The sequence below is a fragment of the Podarcis pityusensis genome, assembly GCF_964106645.2.
Source record: "Podarcis pityusensis genome assembly, chromosome: 4".
Taxonomy (NCBI): Eukaryota; Metazoa; Chordata; class Lepidosauria; order Squamata; family Lacertidae; genus Podarcis; species Podarcis pityusensis.
Genome location: NC_138027.1, coordinates 47,744,062 through 47,761,466, shown reverse-complemented (window position 1 = coordinate 47,761,466; position 17,405 = coordinate 47,744,062). Strand labels below are relative to the sequence as shown.

General features: G+C 40.0%; 1 long non-coding RNA gene across 9 annotated transcripts in view; it reads right to left on the bottom strand.

Moving 5' to 3' along the window:
* LOC308476619 overlaps positions 1 to 17,405 on the bottom strand; it is a 235,273-nt gene that overhangs the window by 128,875 nt on the left and 88,993 nt on the right. For all 9 annotated transcript variants that reach the window (XR_013985997.1, XR_013985998.1, XR_013985999.1 and 6 more), the window contains one exon: positions 8,458 to 8,530. This is a non-coding gene — a long non-coding RNA (uncharacterized lncRNA). The remainder of the gene's footprint in view (positions 1 to 8,457; positions 8,531 to 17,405) is intronic.

Below are 17,405 nucleotides of genomic sequence, written 5' to 3'. Positions count from 1 at the left end.
TCAGTGTAATGAGTATGGGTTGCTCGTGCGTAAGTTGCCGCCTCTCCTGGCTATGTTGCCTTGTTTAAACCTTTCTGTCTGGACAGCCCTTCACTTCGTGGCTGCCTCAGTCGCTAGCAGAATCCGTCAGTGGGCGTTTCTTAAACCTTTTCCAACATAAAAGTTGTTTGACGCCAAGTCTCCTCCTACTCTCCCTGCGCGGAAGCCTTCTGCGCAGGGAGGGCGTGGGTAGTGGAGGACCCGTGCTCTCCCCGCTGGTGTCCGGTGAAAAGTCCTGGAGCCCTCTTGCCGATTCCCCCATCTGCCCCCCTTTATCTCTGATGTTGCGCTGATTTGCTTCCCCATCTGCTGAGCTGCCTCTCTCCCTGCTGGGCCCTTCTCCAGCATCATTTGAGAGCCTCCCCTCCGCCTCTAGCTCCGATGTCAGTTCCCTGACACTCAGGTATGGAGGCTATCTGAAGAACAAGTTATACATTTTTGTTAGAAGATTAGGGATTTCACTTGAGTTCTTTGCAAATTCTCAGGTGGATGCGATCTGGATCCAGTCTTTCCCACCCCTGACGGTAGATGCCATGGACTGGAACTGGAATCTTTTGGGTGCAAAGCATGTGCTTTATCATTGAGTTATTGCTCTTCTCCCAATGCTACTTCATCTGTAATGCTACTGCGCTGAGCATATTGCATAAAACACTGAACATATGACATAATGTAGTGTCTTTGAGTGACAAATATCTTGTTGACAAGGTGCAAACACAAACCTGCACCAAGTACTTACTACTAACAAAAATTCTCCTTTCTCTGTACTATTCTATTGGTTGTACTATAGTTTCTGGCAACCCTCCATCTACACAGTAACCATATTATTAGAAAATGTGCTGGACCACAAAAATGAAGGAAGATTGATGTATGTCAAACCACACCTTTAAGTTTAAAGATAAATAAGCAGACAGGGGTATAAAAATACAAAAGAAAAGATGTGGAGATTAAAGGCAAGAGTTTCAAAACATTCAGATTGTATTCTAAGATCATTCCAACATATATTTTATGGTACTTGCCACAACTATCAAAAGGCATGTTGTGCTGCAGATATCTTTGCCAAATAAACATTATGACATAAACATTACATGCTGTTAAATATGGGAAGAGTGCCAAAACAGTCGTGTTCATCAGAATGTTTCCATTACTTCAATTTTTAAAATACCCCTCAAAATCTAACTGCATCATGAAGCAAACACTGAAAATTCTAATTTAGAATAAAATGTTCCACCCCTCTTTATTACTGAAACACTTTTATTTAGGTTGAGTTATTCACTTGATGCATCATAGATCTGGTTATTACTTGACTGAATGCATGAAATTGGTCTTCCAGATGATTTATTATCTTCACAGGCTTCTGGCTTCCAGCAGAAAGTGTGTGGAAAGTGAAATATCACATACTGGCTATTGTGTGTGGACTGGTTGTTCTTCCCAACCATTGTACATCAACCCACTTTCATATCTGGTTATACAGTAGTTGCATAGTCCCAGTAGCAAACCTTTTACTCTTTGGTGGTAGTAGTAGTAGTAGTAGTAGTAGTGTGTACATATTTGCATTATTACAAACTTACATTTAATATCACCAATACCAGTTTTATGTTAGTTTTTAGCCATTTGCACTGATTACTACAGAGTGCTAAGACGTGAGCACTATAACTTTCAAATAGCATGCAATCATGATGCTTCTTTCCAAGGCAGCTTAGTAAACTATAATTGTGTCTATGTGTTTTCTTTAAAGGTCAAAGGCGAACAGCAGTTTAAACCCACATTTTAGTAAAACAAACTTGAACTTTCTAAACAATAACTCTCCTTTTTGTACAGTGATGGGGGATGGCTGCTTCCTGTCACAAGGCCTCAACAGAAGATAGCAGTTTGAACTAAGATAGCCTGGATAAGCTTTCAGCTCTGTTAAAAAACAGATGCAAAAAAACAGCATTGCACACAATCCTTATCACCATTATGGCTAAAAGTCCTAACTAAAATGATCTGTTAGACAACATACACAGAACACTGATATGCCATGCCACAAACATATGCATGGTGTCATGTTAACTTAGGATGTAGCTGAAACAGAAGAATATATATAATTCTTCAATAATAAATAAGGGCATAGATTATTTTTGGAATCAAATGCAATGTTGAAAGAAATGTTGAAAAAATGAATGGCTAAAAGTATATTTATGCTGATTGTCAGAACCACAGTGAATGTTTTACTGGCAATTTTATCATGCCTACTGACAATTACAAGCAAATCTCAAGAACTGTCAAGTACCCTTCTCAATTCCCAAATTTAATCTAATTTCCAAGTGAATACTGACATTAATAAATCTTCAGAACAAAATGTTTGACACAATATTAACCAATATTTTCAGTAAATGTCAAGAATGTCCAGGTTACTTCAAAAAAACACCCAATTTATTCTCATTTGCAACATTTAATAGAAAATGCCAAAGCAAAATGGTCGAATTATGCCTCCTTTTCATAGAGTTGGTGCATCAAACTGTAGCAGGTGACTAGTTGGAGTGAAATCTTTATGAAAAATTATCCCTGCACATAGATGGCAAGCAAGTCATAAAAATACTAAGCCGAAACCCTTCTTTTTTTCTTCTTGCCATCTAATTTTCCATGTACAGTGTTTTGTTTGTTTGTTTGTTTGTTTGTTTGCATGCATTTGCAATCCATCCTATGAGTTCCATCTGCATTCTAAAGTGGTACAGTCCTGACATAGATTTATTACCTCTATGAGAACTAGACCCATTCACTGAATCCAACTTTTCTTGTTTGCATTGTCTGAAGATGTTAAACGTGTAGATAACACAGTATCACGTTTTCTGTCCTATCCTAAAAACACACCTGCATCCTTATAAGCTACATTGTTATAGAGAGATATTCAATGAAATAGTTCCACTAGCAGCACTTTTGTTTATGCAACTGAATTTCTTCTCTCTATGTGCCCACCACATACTTCTCTAAATGTTTTCCAGTTGACCAGGGCAATTCCCAGAACTTAGGGGGCGGGCAGCAAAAAGAAAGGAGGGAGAGGAAGTTTTGCTTCACAGCCAGAAGTGGAACTGTTTAGATGAATACTATCCATAGCGCTTTAAACTTTTTAATACAGCAAAATTAAGACAAATCCTAACAACATACTTTGAACTTTCCACAGCAACATATTTCACTCTGTTGCAACAGGCACACATAAGTATGCCACCTAATGGAGCTGTCTAATCACAGCAATGCATTCTGATGCTTAGCAGTAACAATTTGCAAAGTAGTTACAATTATAAATGATACAATGTTAAGTGCTTTTCACATTAATGTCATAATCAAAAAATATGTTTCATTAAATGTTTTGTCAAACTACTTTTGTTCATTAAGAAAGCAGGCATATTTTAATAGTATTTGTTACTTATAGCATATACAAATGAACTGATGGTTCAGTGCAGAAAACATCTTTATATACATGTATTTTATATCCCTCAAAAGCATTTTTTGAGAAACTGCTACCACTCTCTTGTATTATTTTATTTCTTTACAGGGCTGTTTTTATTACAATCTGTCTCAAGTCCATGCACATATTAAAAGAATAGAATAGTAAAATCACAATGCAACAAATAAGATGCAGCTAATAGCCCAACTGACACCATAAGTTAGGCTCCCCAGCACTATTTATTCATAGATATTAGATATGACTGTATGCAGAAATGCTGATGCTCATGGAACATGGATTGCTTAGACCATCCCAATTTTGGGATCACCTTCCATAGTTCATATTGTGACCAACAAGGCTAGATCATCCTGCAATGTTTTATTATTAACTGCCTACCTTTTTTAAAAAAGCAAATAGTTAAAATCTATACTGAATAGGTGGATTAAGTTTTTTAAAAGATGTCTGATCATGTTTACAATAAAAATCACATTTATAGCATACTCCAGCTGCATACTCCAAATCAGTATTAAATCCACCTGAAGGCAAATAACAATAATAATACCTTTATTGTCATTGTACAAGATGTGCACAATGAAATTAAACGAGCCTCCTTCCCCCCCACAAACACTCAGTCTCGTTGCACTCTGTGTGCTTATCGAACAACACACGCAAGCAGCAATTTCACTACTTCTCCAGTACATCTTCCCCAAATACAAAGTGACCAAATATCAACAACCAGGGTATGATTTTTATTTATTTTAAAAGCAATATATGCCATTCTATCCTTCACACAAAATTGGCATATTGGTAGATAATATGGCCAATCAGAATCTCAACCAGGCCCTGATAAACATCTCCCCTAAGGGCGGGGAGGGGGAAGGTAATCAAACAAGATGTAAGCAGCCAGACTCTTTTGTTCCTTGATAAATATTTGCCTTTGTCTTTTGTGATAAGGTCTGCTGCCTGCATTTCAACCTCAGAAAGGCCCTGTTGTTTCTGCAGAGAAAACATTTAATTAAGATCATTGCTGATTTTGCAGCCCCCCTGTGTGCTAAAGGAAAGCCAAGAAAGCAGGTAGGGGGGGGGGTTTGGGGGGTGGAAAATCAAGCCAACCTCCTTGAGTTGTAAACAGGGAAGAACAAATGTTATGCAGGTTCCATAACAAGGAAACACATGCCCTCCTGCTGAAAGTGCTGGGGGGAGGGGGGGGAGTTATCTCCTGGAGATCCAAAACTGCAAGGCTGTGGGAAGAGGGCAGGCAAGTAGCCTACAGAATCAGGGCTGTGGGGGAAACCAGGAATGAAAGTCATGCGTTTAAAAGGCTTCTGTGAGATACTAAGGACAAGGAGGTGGGGAATAGAAGTGCACAGATATTCTAATAATGGTACTGGCAGTCAGTGACAAAACCATTTTTGCTCATATCTAGACATGACAGTGATTCTCTCATGCTATGAAAAAAGTAAGAAGCATAATGAAGAAAACGGATTTGGTGGTTTTCCCAAATTCTTAAAAGGTCAGTTCTATTTCTTTCTTTTTTACAATATCTTTCAAATTATGCCACCATGTGTAATGTATTGAATGAGAAGCAAAATCACTGCACATATGCCAGCTAGGGTTATTATACATCCTGATTTTCCTGGACATACAAGGAATACCACAGTCAGCAGCAGTACAGTGGTACCTCGGGTTAAGAACTTAATTTGTTCTGGAGGTCTGTTCTTAACCTGAAACTGTTCTTAACCTGAGGTACCACTTTAGCTAATGGGGCTTCCCACTGCTGCCACCCCGCCGAAGCACGATTTCTGTTCTCATCCTGAAGCAAAGTTCTTAACCCGAGGTACTATTTCTGGGTTAGTGGAGTCTGTAACCTGAAGCATCTGTAACCCGAAGTGTCTGTAACCCGAGGTACCACTGTATCTGGAAATCAGTCAAATGTCTGGTAAAACCGAGACGTGTGTCAGCCCATTTTGGCAGTGCGGGGTTTTTTTCCATAAAAATAGCTCAAAAACTGCAATTTTGGGGGCCAACAAAACAAAACTCGACCAACTTTGCCCAAAAAAGCTTAACAATTTTTCTGTCCAGATTTTCACTGTTTGATGTATGGTAATCCTATGCTAGCCTTTCAGAAATAGACTGCATATGCAATAGAAATAGAGACTCCAACATCACTGAACTCCTTATGGATTTTAGTCACAAAAGTTAGTTATTTGAATTGCTATAAATAGATTTTCAAGATGCTGTACTTAAGATTCAGTCTTAAGATTCAGAGGCCCTTTTTGTTGCATGTATTTCGGAAACAATAACCACACTGCCTTATGTCTTTCTTGCAATTTGTGTAAATTTCACAACAAAGGAAGCAATAAACAAAACCAGAGTGCAATGGGATTAAGCCAAGATTATCTCAATTGATCTTCTCCACAAGTGTAGGGAAACCAGACTCCCTTAAGAGCACTCATGATGATAATGAATAGCAAAAAATTACTCGACTAAAATTGCATCAGCCTAAAGTTGACAGTAAGAAATTATTATGTTGAGTGTTGGGCACACAAATGTACAAGAATGAAAGCTGAGGGCTTTTGACACTGGAGAGGTACTTCCTGCAGTCTTATCTTTGCCGCAACAGCAGGGCTGCTATAAACAAAGATGATTGTGAAGCTCAGACTTCGATATCCATAAGAATTCCCTGAGATAGTCAGTGGAAACTTAAAAGATCTTTTAAAATGTAATGTATTTTCAGAACTCTCAGAAAGCCGAAGAGGAAACAAAAACAGGAGCGCAAAGTAAGCTTACAGTTAAATGTAGATGTAGAATTTGAAACATATTTTATCACTCTGAATGCATAAGAACGCTGCACTGATATGAAATTAGTCTTTAAAGAAAAAATAAATCATTGCTTAAAATTAGAGAGCCTGCAGAGTGTCAAAATGTTCAAAACCAATTAATAGAAAATATCAGCATCATAAGTTGGAATAGACAGTCTCACAGTGAGTAGCATTTTCATAAGTTTATAGAGAATGTAAAGTGAGGCAATAATTTAAAAAGAGGAATGTTTCTAAAAGAAGAGCAAGAAAAGCCGTGTTCAAGTGAACACAGGAAGGTATTGTCCATGTGTAAGACCACTGGGATACAGACAAAAGCCTTTCCCATAATACCTATGTGCCTGGATGCTCCTCTCCAGACCTTGTATGTTTTGCATGGCGGTCTGAAGAACGTTTCCAAGTATGGTACGTTGAAACCTGATTAAGATGTGGGGATATTTCTAAGCAAGTTCAAAAGGACACTTTTGACACTCTTTTCAGGCCTTTGTGCTACACACACAAAGAGCCATAGAGGAGCCTGTACACCCTGGGATGTGGGGGGCAGAGACTACATGTGTACCCCTACCCTCATTTATGGATAAAACCTTCCCATGTTCAGGTGAACATGGCTTTGCAGAGTCTGAAACAAAGATACTAATGCAGCCTAGAAGATTGGAGATAGTTTATATGTTCGAGTAGTATACATGAATCTAGTAATAAAACAGTTCCTCCTAGACTGTGCCAATTCAAGTGGGAGAAGTAACATGCCTCAATGTTTGTCCATTTATAATTATTTCCTAAATATCCAAAGCTAGCATGTCAGGAGGAAGTGTTCAGCCTTGCCATCTCCCTTATATGCTCATTTTCTATGAGCTGGATTTCCCCCTTCCTACATCAGCAAACATTTGAGCGTGTAACACAGGACCTGAAGAAGAGCCTTTCCAACTTGATTGTAAAGTTTCAAATGGAAATGTTGGACATCATCAAAGCCATTTCATGACAATGTGAAAACATCTGGGAAACCCAGACAAGTTGTAAAATCAGAAGTGTGTGTATACACTATGAACATCAAGGGTTTGGGGAAAGAAACTAGTCTATAAGATTTAAGACTGGTTGCATCACGCATCTTTTATGTTACTCCTCATATACTTCTAATGTCAAGCCCTCATGTTCAACATATCTGACATTCCATCAGGAAGATATTGAAACTAAAAGAATCTCTGATTATTCATTAGTCTTGGTTTGAGATGATTAGGTGATTTTCTTCATAGGTTAACAACTGGCTTGCCATGTAGTGATTTTAAATTGCCCAGCCAGTGATGGTCTCAGTTAACGAGGTTCGGACTGGTATGGGGGGCACAACAAGTATGTTTTCAACAGATGGGGGAAGCCTGGCAGTTTTGAATAGGGCAAGGCCAGCATGCTAATGGGTCAGGGTGCATGATCAATACAGGAAAAAAGAATCAAGTCAACATACCTGGGAGTGAACCAGCATATAAAAGCTTAAGTGGGTGCCTAAAATACCCGAGGCCTAGAAATTCTGCTCCAAATAAGGTTTTCCATCACAAAATAAACCTCAACAGCAATGATAGCCTGGAAAGAGGCAGCGTTTCACAGTGGTTAGCATGCTGGATTTGGAACAGAGAGGCATGGGCTTAAACCTCAATTCTCAGGGATGCTCACTGTGTGACCTTGGGCAAGTCATATATTTTCTGCTTGAGGCAGGACAGCAATTGACATACAAATAAATCCCAGTCAAAGTGCACAGGACCCAAGGCTGGCCAAGTTATTTTGAGCCTGAGGCAAAAAACACTTTCCAGAATACCTTGCTGGGAACAAATATGCCACAATAATAAATAATAATTGATTTTCTTCCATCTCATGATATCCAAAAGCCGCTGCCTAAGAGGGAAACCTCACTTTGCCTAAAAGTAGGGCCAACCCCACACACCAATCTAACTTACTTCACAGGATTGCTGTGAGGATAAAATGGGATAATTCAAGTGCATGTCACTAGGACCTCCTTAAAGGGCTGGTACACACACACACAAATATATAATTGGTAAGTAAATAATTCAAATAAGGAATATGTAATTTTCTACATATTTGTCAGGAAAACATTGGGCAACAAATGCAAGTACTGCAAATATTCATTGAGTTACACAGTAATAACCGTGCTGTGCCAAAACAACTTACCATTTGTGCTCTACGCCTGATGGTTAAATAAGAACTTTGTGTTGCCAGCTACATGGTGAAAATCCCCGAAGACCTAGAAAATGAAGGTAATAAAAACCAGTTAAAAATCCACATACATTTCTAAGCTTGATTCAAAGGTTGCTAATTTTATTGGATTTTTGTTTGGATATCTATTTTCAAGACTTCAATAAAAGGCTGGCTTTAAAGCTCAAGCGATTACTTCCATTAAAAATATCAGTGATACCACGCCTGTAAAAGCCAGCATACTTAGGGCCATGAAACATTAAGTCCTTTATTTGTTCATATGCCAAGTTTTGCATTCACAACCACCCTCCAACCTCTCTGCCCTCAACCCTGACCTGATCATGCTGTGTAGAAAGAAAGAGTAATTCATTCCTCACGTTAGCCTATTCTTGGGCCTCTCTTCTGAGCAAAGATTATTCACAGTAAACAGTTATTATTTCTATGCTCAAACAACATAGGATCAGAGATAATTCTAAAGTCACTACACCAATTTTCTCATTTGGCCATTATAAAAAAATATCCTGATCTGATACACAAAAACAAAATGTAGATAACGTGTGCCCCACCCCCTGCAATTGACAGAAATAAAAACTAAGCATTCAAATTATCTCATGGAAACTTACAATCATGATATGCATAATTCTGAATTTGGAATCTGACTCCAAACTGATGGGATATTATTTGCAATATGTTCTTATATTCATAGCTGCAAGCATTCAAATGGTCTTATGCAAACAATAATTATATCCATATTGCCGAAAGTAGAATTCGATGACAGAATATAACATGTTTTTATATTCATTACCACAAGATGCTGTGGTAACCACCAACCTACTTAAGGGTTAGACAAGTATGGCTCCTACTATCACCAACAGGAGCATGTATCCTGAGACTTAATGCAGCCAAGGTAGTAACTGTGAGTGGGCTGGGAAACGGCTAGCTCTGCCCTTCCTGCATGCCATTAACCCAATCCTGATCGCTTTCCCCACGCCTGCTAATCTACCGATTTTTGCGTGTTCAGACCCAGAAAGCTCCCCCCTAAATAAATTCACACTTGACTCAAATTTGGGTTTTGGTTTTTGGCAGAATTTAGGCCACAAGTTTATTGATTTCAGAAAGTGAATGGTTGCATAGGCTCTGGTTCGACTAGCTCCCTGCCATTCAGGTAGCGCTGACCCAGGGTTCCAGCATAGGTCAGCCAAGGGTGAACACCTGGATAAGCGGAAAGCTGGAACAGGCTATCTCTGCCACCCAAATGTCCCCCTGGACTCAGGCATGGGCATAAACCCCTCTCATGGGTTGACCAAACCATCGAGTCCCTGGATTCCTTTAACGGAATACCCTTCACATAGGGATGGTGAGAGCGTTCTCCCATCCCTATTACCTGAACCAGAGCCTATCCACAACCTTACAAGTTGTGACGATTTGCTTGCAGCAGGCAAAACCCAAATGGCACCAGCCAATCAGCCAAGTGGGGGAAATTCCTGCCGTGCCCCTGTCCCAACGACAGACAACACACAACGGCATAGCAAGGTCAAGTGCAAAGCCCTAAAAATAGGGAGAGGTGGGCGGGTGTTCTGAATGCACGTGCCGAAAGAGGAAGCTCTGAGTCACGTGCATAGGTATATATAGGTCCCTCAAACCATTTAGACTGCATCCCATTGGCCTGATTAAACCCAGCATCAAGTGACCTACCAATTGGGTGTTGTGGCTGACCAATTGTACCCACCCACAACACAGGGTGTCGGTTTCCAGGTCTCACCGCAATACGTGCCCTCCTTAAGGGAGGACCCAATGTATTTCAACCAACTACAAGTGGTACGTTCATTGTTACATGTAGTTTGGCCCAGAGTGGAAGTTCCGCGTTAAGAAACTATGGTCCACTGAACACATAACTGTGATGGCAAATAACTGTGGGTTCCTTTGAGGTTTGCGGGTACAGTTTCTGGAGGCATCTGTTTGGACGCTGCTTAGAATTCTGGACTGGATGAACCATTGGTTTCATCCAGGAGTGTTCTTCTTACGATGGTTAAACTGATCTCTACTACGAAGCACCTTGCTGTTCTCTGAGTATTGCCACACTGTGTAACATACAGAATAGGGGTCAGCCATGTTAGATTCATGGGTCTCCTAATGTCTACCAGATTTGATTTGCCAAAGAGAGGTCGTGTGAGGTATGAAGAAATGGCTGGCAGGCTAGACATGCTCTACAGACATTAAACTGTCTGCCCTTGATTTACTGAATCTCTCAAATTACAGCCTTTCATGAGATAAAAACATACCTAACAATGTCTTTCCCTAAAAATTAAATAAAAGAAAGCCTTGAAAAGACATGCAGAAATCAAAATAAGCAATGTAATTCATGATCATTTGTTTTTAAGGGGACTTTGAAAACAAAATACTTGGCTTGTTTGTTTTGGTTCACACTCAATGGGAAATTTGGCAGAGGGGGCATACAAAAATCCAAAGAGGAAGAAAAATCAAAGGTGGGAAAACATTTCTGCTTGCAATGGAAATTTTTATTCAGAACCAACACCTCTGCTTGCATTGTGAAGGGCCAACCGGGTTTTTTTTATGACCCATGCAGGATGTTAGCAACAACACATAGCATTAATGATTTATATCCACAAAAGGTCATTAAGGGTGCCTCTTTGATTCTTCATTTTACTTATCCTGTCAATAAAGTGCTTTGTTAAACTCTTACGCTGGCCTCTTCAGGATAAAAGGGGCGGGAAATAACAGCAACAAAATGGGGTTGGGGGAAGGTGAGATTATACAGTATCCTAAAATAAACATACTGCGGTATCTCTAACTCACAGTCTCCCTGTAACTGATACACAGCATTTAATGAAAGTCCAGAGATATGCTTTTGTCTTCAATTAAACCACAGCATAGTTTTGACTGGGAGGCCCTTTCACAGGATCCCACCACAATGGAAACAGGCACAGATCCTTCATTGTAAATCTTATTCTCATTCTTGAGCAAACAAAGATAATTAAAGTGGCCCATACAAGGAAAATGGCAAGGCCATAAACACAGCAGACAAGGCAAGTAATAGTCTAGCAGACAAGGCAGGTAATTAAAGTAGTTAATTTCCAAAACAAAAAAGCAAGTCCATAAACTTGTTGGCAATTCAAAACTGTTCTTAAGAACCGTTCTTTTCTTAAAGCAAACATCAGTAGGCAGGGGAAGGGGGAAGGGAGCCATCAGAATGCCATTAGATGCTACATGACACATCCATGAATCAGTCACCTACTTGCTCCTAAAGAGAAGCATGTAATGCCACGGAAGGACTAGAAGCCATCCCTGTATTTCCAAAATTAATGTTTAAATACAAAAAATAAAAAATAAATAAAGAAGCAATGTATCATCAGCCTAAGTTCATTTACATTGCATTTTTGAAATTTATGCTAGTCATTTACAGTCCTAAAAGAATAGGATACAGATGATCCAAGTGTCCCCATTTTCCATGGACAGTCCCGGATTTATAGATGCAGTCCTGGTTTCTGATTTGATCCCAGAATGTCCCGCTTTTCCTTAAGATGCTCCTATTTTGATTGGAAAAATGTTGGAGGGTATGGGATAACCAAGATAACATGATATTTATTAAATCAAGGATGGGGAACTCTGAGCCCTTCAAATAGACTGCTACTCCCATAAGCTCTCTTGCTGTTCTGGCTGGGGCTGACGGGAGTTGGAGTCCGACAAAGCCGGGTGAGCTAAAAGTTCTCCCATCTCTGTCTTCCCATATATAGAGAAAAATGCAAGGTTGTTATAGCACAGCTCCCAGTGGAGGATTTGTAGCGCCTCATCACAATCTTGAATTTCCATGAAGTCGGGAAGGGGTAGGGGAAAAGAGCAAAAGAAAAGGACGGCTACTTATCAGCTGTGGTCATGGCATAGGAGCAAGAAAGGGGAGACATGGACAGGTGAAAAGCAGTGGTTTATGAAAACAAATAGGGCAGAAATTTGTGTAAAGCAGGGAAGGAGGAAACTGAAAAGAAAATGGTGGTTTAAAGCAGCAGATGTGAGTAAAGTTATGCAGTTGTTTTCACCACTTGATGTAGAAGGCTGAACACATTAAGTGTGGATCAAATCCAGCATTTTCTTTCATAATATACACCTTCTCCACCCCCTCCCCCAATGTTCTTAACTAATATGGAGAATATCTATTTTCTTTTTGTATGTGTGCCATGACATTCTGGCCTTGAGCCTATTGACCTTTTTGAATTCCCACCGATACTAAAAGCATAGTCAGACTTTTCTGAAGTGATTGATACACTTCTCTTCCAATGACTGGTTCTGTTTGCACATGTTGAGAGGCTTGATACCTCGAGGGAATTTGCAGGCATATCAACTAAGACCTGCTTCACGGGTCTGTTGGAAATTGTATCTACAAGGCGATTGTCCTGCGGGGCAGCCCATTAGTGTGCACAGCATTTCACATGGATACTACCAGCCACTTTCCTCCACACTGCTACAAATCTCCAAAAAGATATGGTTGTGAGATTACCAAAATATATATTTAAAAATGGTAGGAGTCGGCCTGATGTTATTTTATCATGCGATTTCACTAATACGGGAAAATGCTTAACTTTTGAAAACTTCATATTAATACAAGTGGAATCTGCAGCAAAATGTTGCAGTGTGGAGTCTCAGGATCATCTGTTAAATTTGTTCACCCAGCAGGCTTCCTGGTTCCCTCTCCCCAACAATTATTCAGCATCCCATGGTCATTTATCATGCTCTGTCTTCACTGGGCTGCATTGGGTTTTCAGACACCTAGCCTTAGGTCCATCTTCTTTCTTTCTCTTTTCTTTCTTTCTTTCTTTCTTTCTTTCTTTCTTTCTTTCTTTCTTTTTTGTTGTTGCTTCTCATAGAATCATCGAGGATCATCTAGTCCAACCCCCTGCAATACAGGAATATGCAGCTGTCCCTTACGGGGAGCAAACCTGCAACCTTGGCATTTTCAACACCACACTCTTACCGACTGAGCTATCCACCTCTACAAACCTTGAGGTTCTACCTCGGCCTACCAATACTTTCCTTTGGTGTATGGATGGTGCCACTGTGGCTACATAAAGATAGGCACCCAGAGAACAGAGAATGCTGTTAGTATGATTAGTACCAGCTATAATTCTGTGCATAATTACAGCCATGGATTTCCTTACACAAGCTATGGGATGAGGTACAACAGATATATAGAGAAACCAGTTCTCTCCATAGTCACAACAGAAAGACCATACACCAAGGATGGAATTCCCAGCATTAAGGAGGCCCTGTCCTCCGGCTGTAGTGCAGAAGTCAAACAGTAAGCCTTGAGAAAGTAATATAGACAAGAGTTTTAAATTTATAAAATATTTTTCATATGCTGTCACTGCTTAAAACATACACATACAGTGGTACCTTGGTACTTGAACGGTTTGGCTCCCCAACAAGTCAGCTCCCAAATGCAGCAAACCCGGAAGTAAGTGTTCTTGAGTGCAGGAAGCTCCTACAGCCAATAGGAAGCCACACCTTGGTTTTCAAATGGTTTCGGGAGTCAAACAGACTCCCGGAACAGATTCAGTTCGAGAATCAAGATAGTGCAAGTATTATAAAATAGACTGTACTGCATTTATACATGGCACTGAATTAAGAAAAAAATACACCTTTTAATTTCCTGCATTGTCAAGAGCTTTTACAACACTTTGGCTAAATTTGAAGACCAGATTCTCTTTAAAGAAAACAACTTGGAAAAACAGTTCAGTTGTATAACTTCCAAATAAGCCAAGAGGCAGAAAAATGGATCCAAGATGGTAAACAGATTCTGTTAATGATTTTGATTAAAAAGAAGAAATTCCTGAAAGGGCTAAATGAACAAATCACTAGGTTGAGAGGGAGAAGAATGAATGGTGTGGCATTGCTGGTGATAAATTACTTTCAACTATACTGAGGTCAGATGTGGAGAGAGGAGAACTGATTAACTAAGCCTGATATTAAATTGATTGAAAAGCAATAACTGGTCATCATAATTCATACAACTAGAAGGCACTTGAAAGGTCATATACTTCAAGGATTAGTGGTTAGTGCTGGTGACATAAACTACCAGTCCATTCATATGGCCTTTTGTTATTTTTTCTGTAAGAATTAGCATCATGTACCTGCAAAATGGGTATAAACCCAGCAGACCCAAATGGCACATCACACTGATGGGATACAAAAGTTCCAGCATTGAAGAATGAGCCCTACTATTCAATTCATTCCAAGGTAGACTCTTTAAGACACTAACAGGAAGGATGTGAACAATAGCCTTGTGTTTTAGATCTACCCACAAAAAGGTGCTTCTGAACCAGTTCTGTTCACAGAGGTTAATATCCAATCTCCTTATTAGTACAAAAATATGTCTGGGGTTCCTAGATGCTAGTTTGGTGTTGTAAAGCACTGGTTTATCATCATTCCAGCTGATCTGGTTTTCAAATCTGAATATTGATATTGGCTGCCGCCGGCTCAATGCAGATTTCTGTCCAAGCTCAGTTTGAAGACCTCCAGCAAACGAGAACTCACCACTTCCTAAGGCTGTCTCTTCCATTGATGCCAATGGAAGGTTTCTCCCAATGCTAACTGCTACATCGGGGATGGGGGGTTCACTAATTTCACGACAAAGGAGGGAAAACTTAAACTTCTCCACCCGGAGAACAGCAAACCACCCCCCACCCCCAGCATATTCAAGGACAACCTTCCCCCGCCAAGGCCTGGGGTGGGTGGGTGTGTGTGTGTGTGTGTGTGTGTGTGTCACAATGTGATTGTTGATCACAAAATTAAGATGATGTGTACTTAGGTCCTGAAAACACAGAAAAAGAGAAACATGATAAATGGCGATAATGAACTGACAAATAGCCCTTAATACCAAAAGTTAAGCTTAGTTTCTCATAGAAATGTGAAAAATAATTCCACAGCACAAACAGTATACCTAAAATAGGGTTGCCATATGAAGCAGCATTCGGGCGGAAATCAGCCAAAAAAAAAAAAAAAGTCCGGAAAAATCCAGACATATGGCAAGCCAGGTCTGTAGTGTCGGTTTTGCTGATTTTCCTAACAAAATTGCTCAGAGTAAGTTAAAAACGGATTTCCACTTTTTGAACTATGGCAACCCTAGGAGATACATACAAGCCCCATCACGCAGGATTTCAGCACATACGAACAAATGCATGCAGAAATCCAAGGTCCTAGTTTTCCAAAACTTAATATTCTGTGAAATCAGGACCAAATTCTTGCTTGTACTGTTTCTAAAGGAGTCGAAATTCCCAGCCAACTTTCTCTTACTGTCATCCAGCTGTTTCACCCATTCAAAAATAGGTCACAGATTTTTAAAAAATCAAATGAGAAAAACCACATAAATATTCTCTTCTCGTTACACTTCTACCAAACATTAAAAACTTTACCTTTCATGAAAGGCACAATTGGAAAAGTTTAAAGCATTATATTGTAAATACTAGTAGGAAATTAAAATTTAAGTTATAATGCTGGTTCCCAAGTCAAAATAACTTTGGTTATTGTATCCTGAGCATAGAGTGAGATCTAAATAGTTACATTAAGGTCTTCTTACATCTGGTACACACCCAGTGTAACATTTTGGCTTGTTTGTTCTGATTCCAATGCTATTATCACAAACCCTTCTTAAAATGCTCTTTGTTTTCAAAAGTGATTTCCCACGTACTGGGTTTGGATGTGTGGTTCAAAAAACACAAGCCTCACAATTCTTAGATATGTAGAACAGATTTCACTGTTACCTAAATTATGGTCGAAGTAATTATTATTTCTTCACATCCCTGCCCCAGTCATACTTACATCTTTTCATTTTTTATATTTACTGCTCCTTCCAATCTCTTTTTGTTATATCCCCCTTTCACCACTCTTATATTCCATTTATTTTAATAACTTTTAACAATGTTTCTGGAACTCGGTACCAAAGGTGACAGACTACCTCTCCATATTCAAGCCTTTAAACAGGATGTGAAAACCTTTTTGTTCACTTTTGATTTTTTATGCTTTTAACTGGTCTGCTGAAATCTATGATGCTGTTTCTGTTTTGTTTACTGTAATTCTATTGTACTTTTAAATTTCTATGGGATCTGATGTCCATTTTACTGTATTCACTGCCTATTTTATTAGATTTATTAATTTTAGTGCTTTTGTTTTATTTTCACATTAGGTATTTTAAGTATTATTGTTACAGATTTGACCTATGTGGGACGCGGGTGGCACTGTAGGTGAAACCTCAGTGCCTAGGACTTGCCGATCGTATGGTCGGCGGTTCGAATCCCCGCGGCGGGGTGAGCTCCCGTCCTTCGGTCCCAGCTCCTGCCCACCTAGCAGTTTGAAGGCACCCTTAAGTGCAAGTAGATAAATAGGTACCGCTTTATAGCGGGAAGGTAAACGGCGTTCCGTGTGCTGCGCTGGTGCTGGCTCGCCAGAGCAGCGATGTCACACTGGCCATGTGACCCGGAAGTGTCTGCGGACGGCGCCGGCTCCCGGCCTCTAGAGTGAGATGGGCGCACAACCCTAGAGTCTGTCAAGACTGGGCCATACAGGCAGGGGTACCTTTACCTTTTACCTTTGACCTATGTACACACACAGGGACTAGAAACTGAAACAAAGAGAAATGCTATTTTTGGGGGGGGGGGGAGGCTGTACGCCTGAGTCTCTTCCAATTCCTGGATTCAAGAGGACTCAATTGCTGCAAGAGCCAGACAAGTTTCTTGATAATGGACCCCAAAGTATGGATCATTAAGGTAACAAAGGAACTAAAGTGAGTCTGTGGCAGAGGACAAGTGCATGGCCCCCCCTCCCTCACCTGCAGGGGAGCCAACTTGGGCCCCCATTTATGGCTGCCCAGTGTGTGTGATGTCATGACGTCACATGCAGCATGATGTCATAAGGTC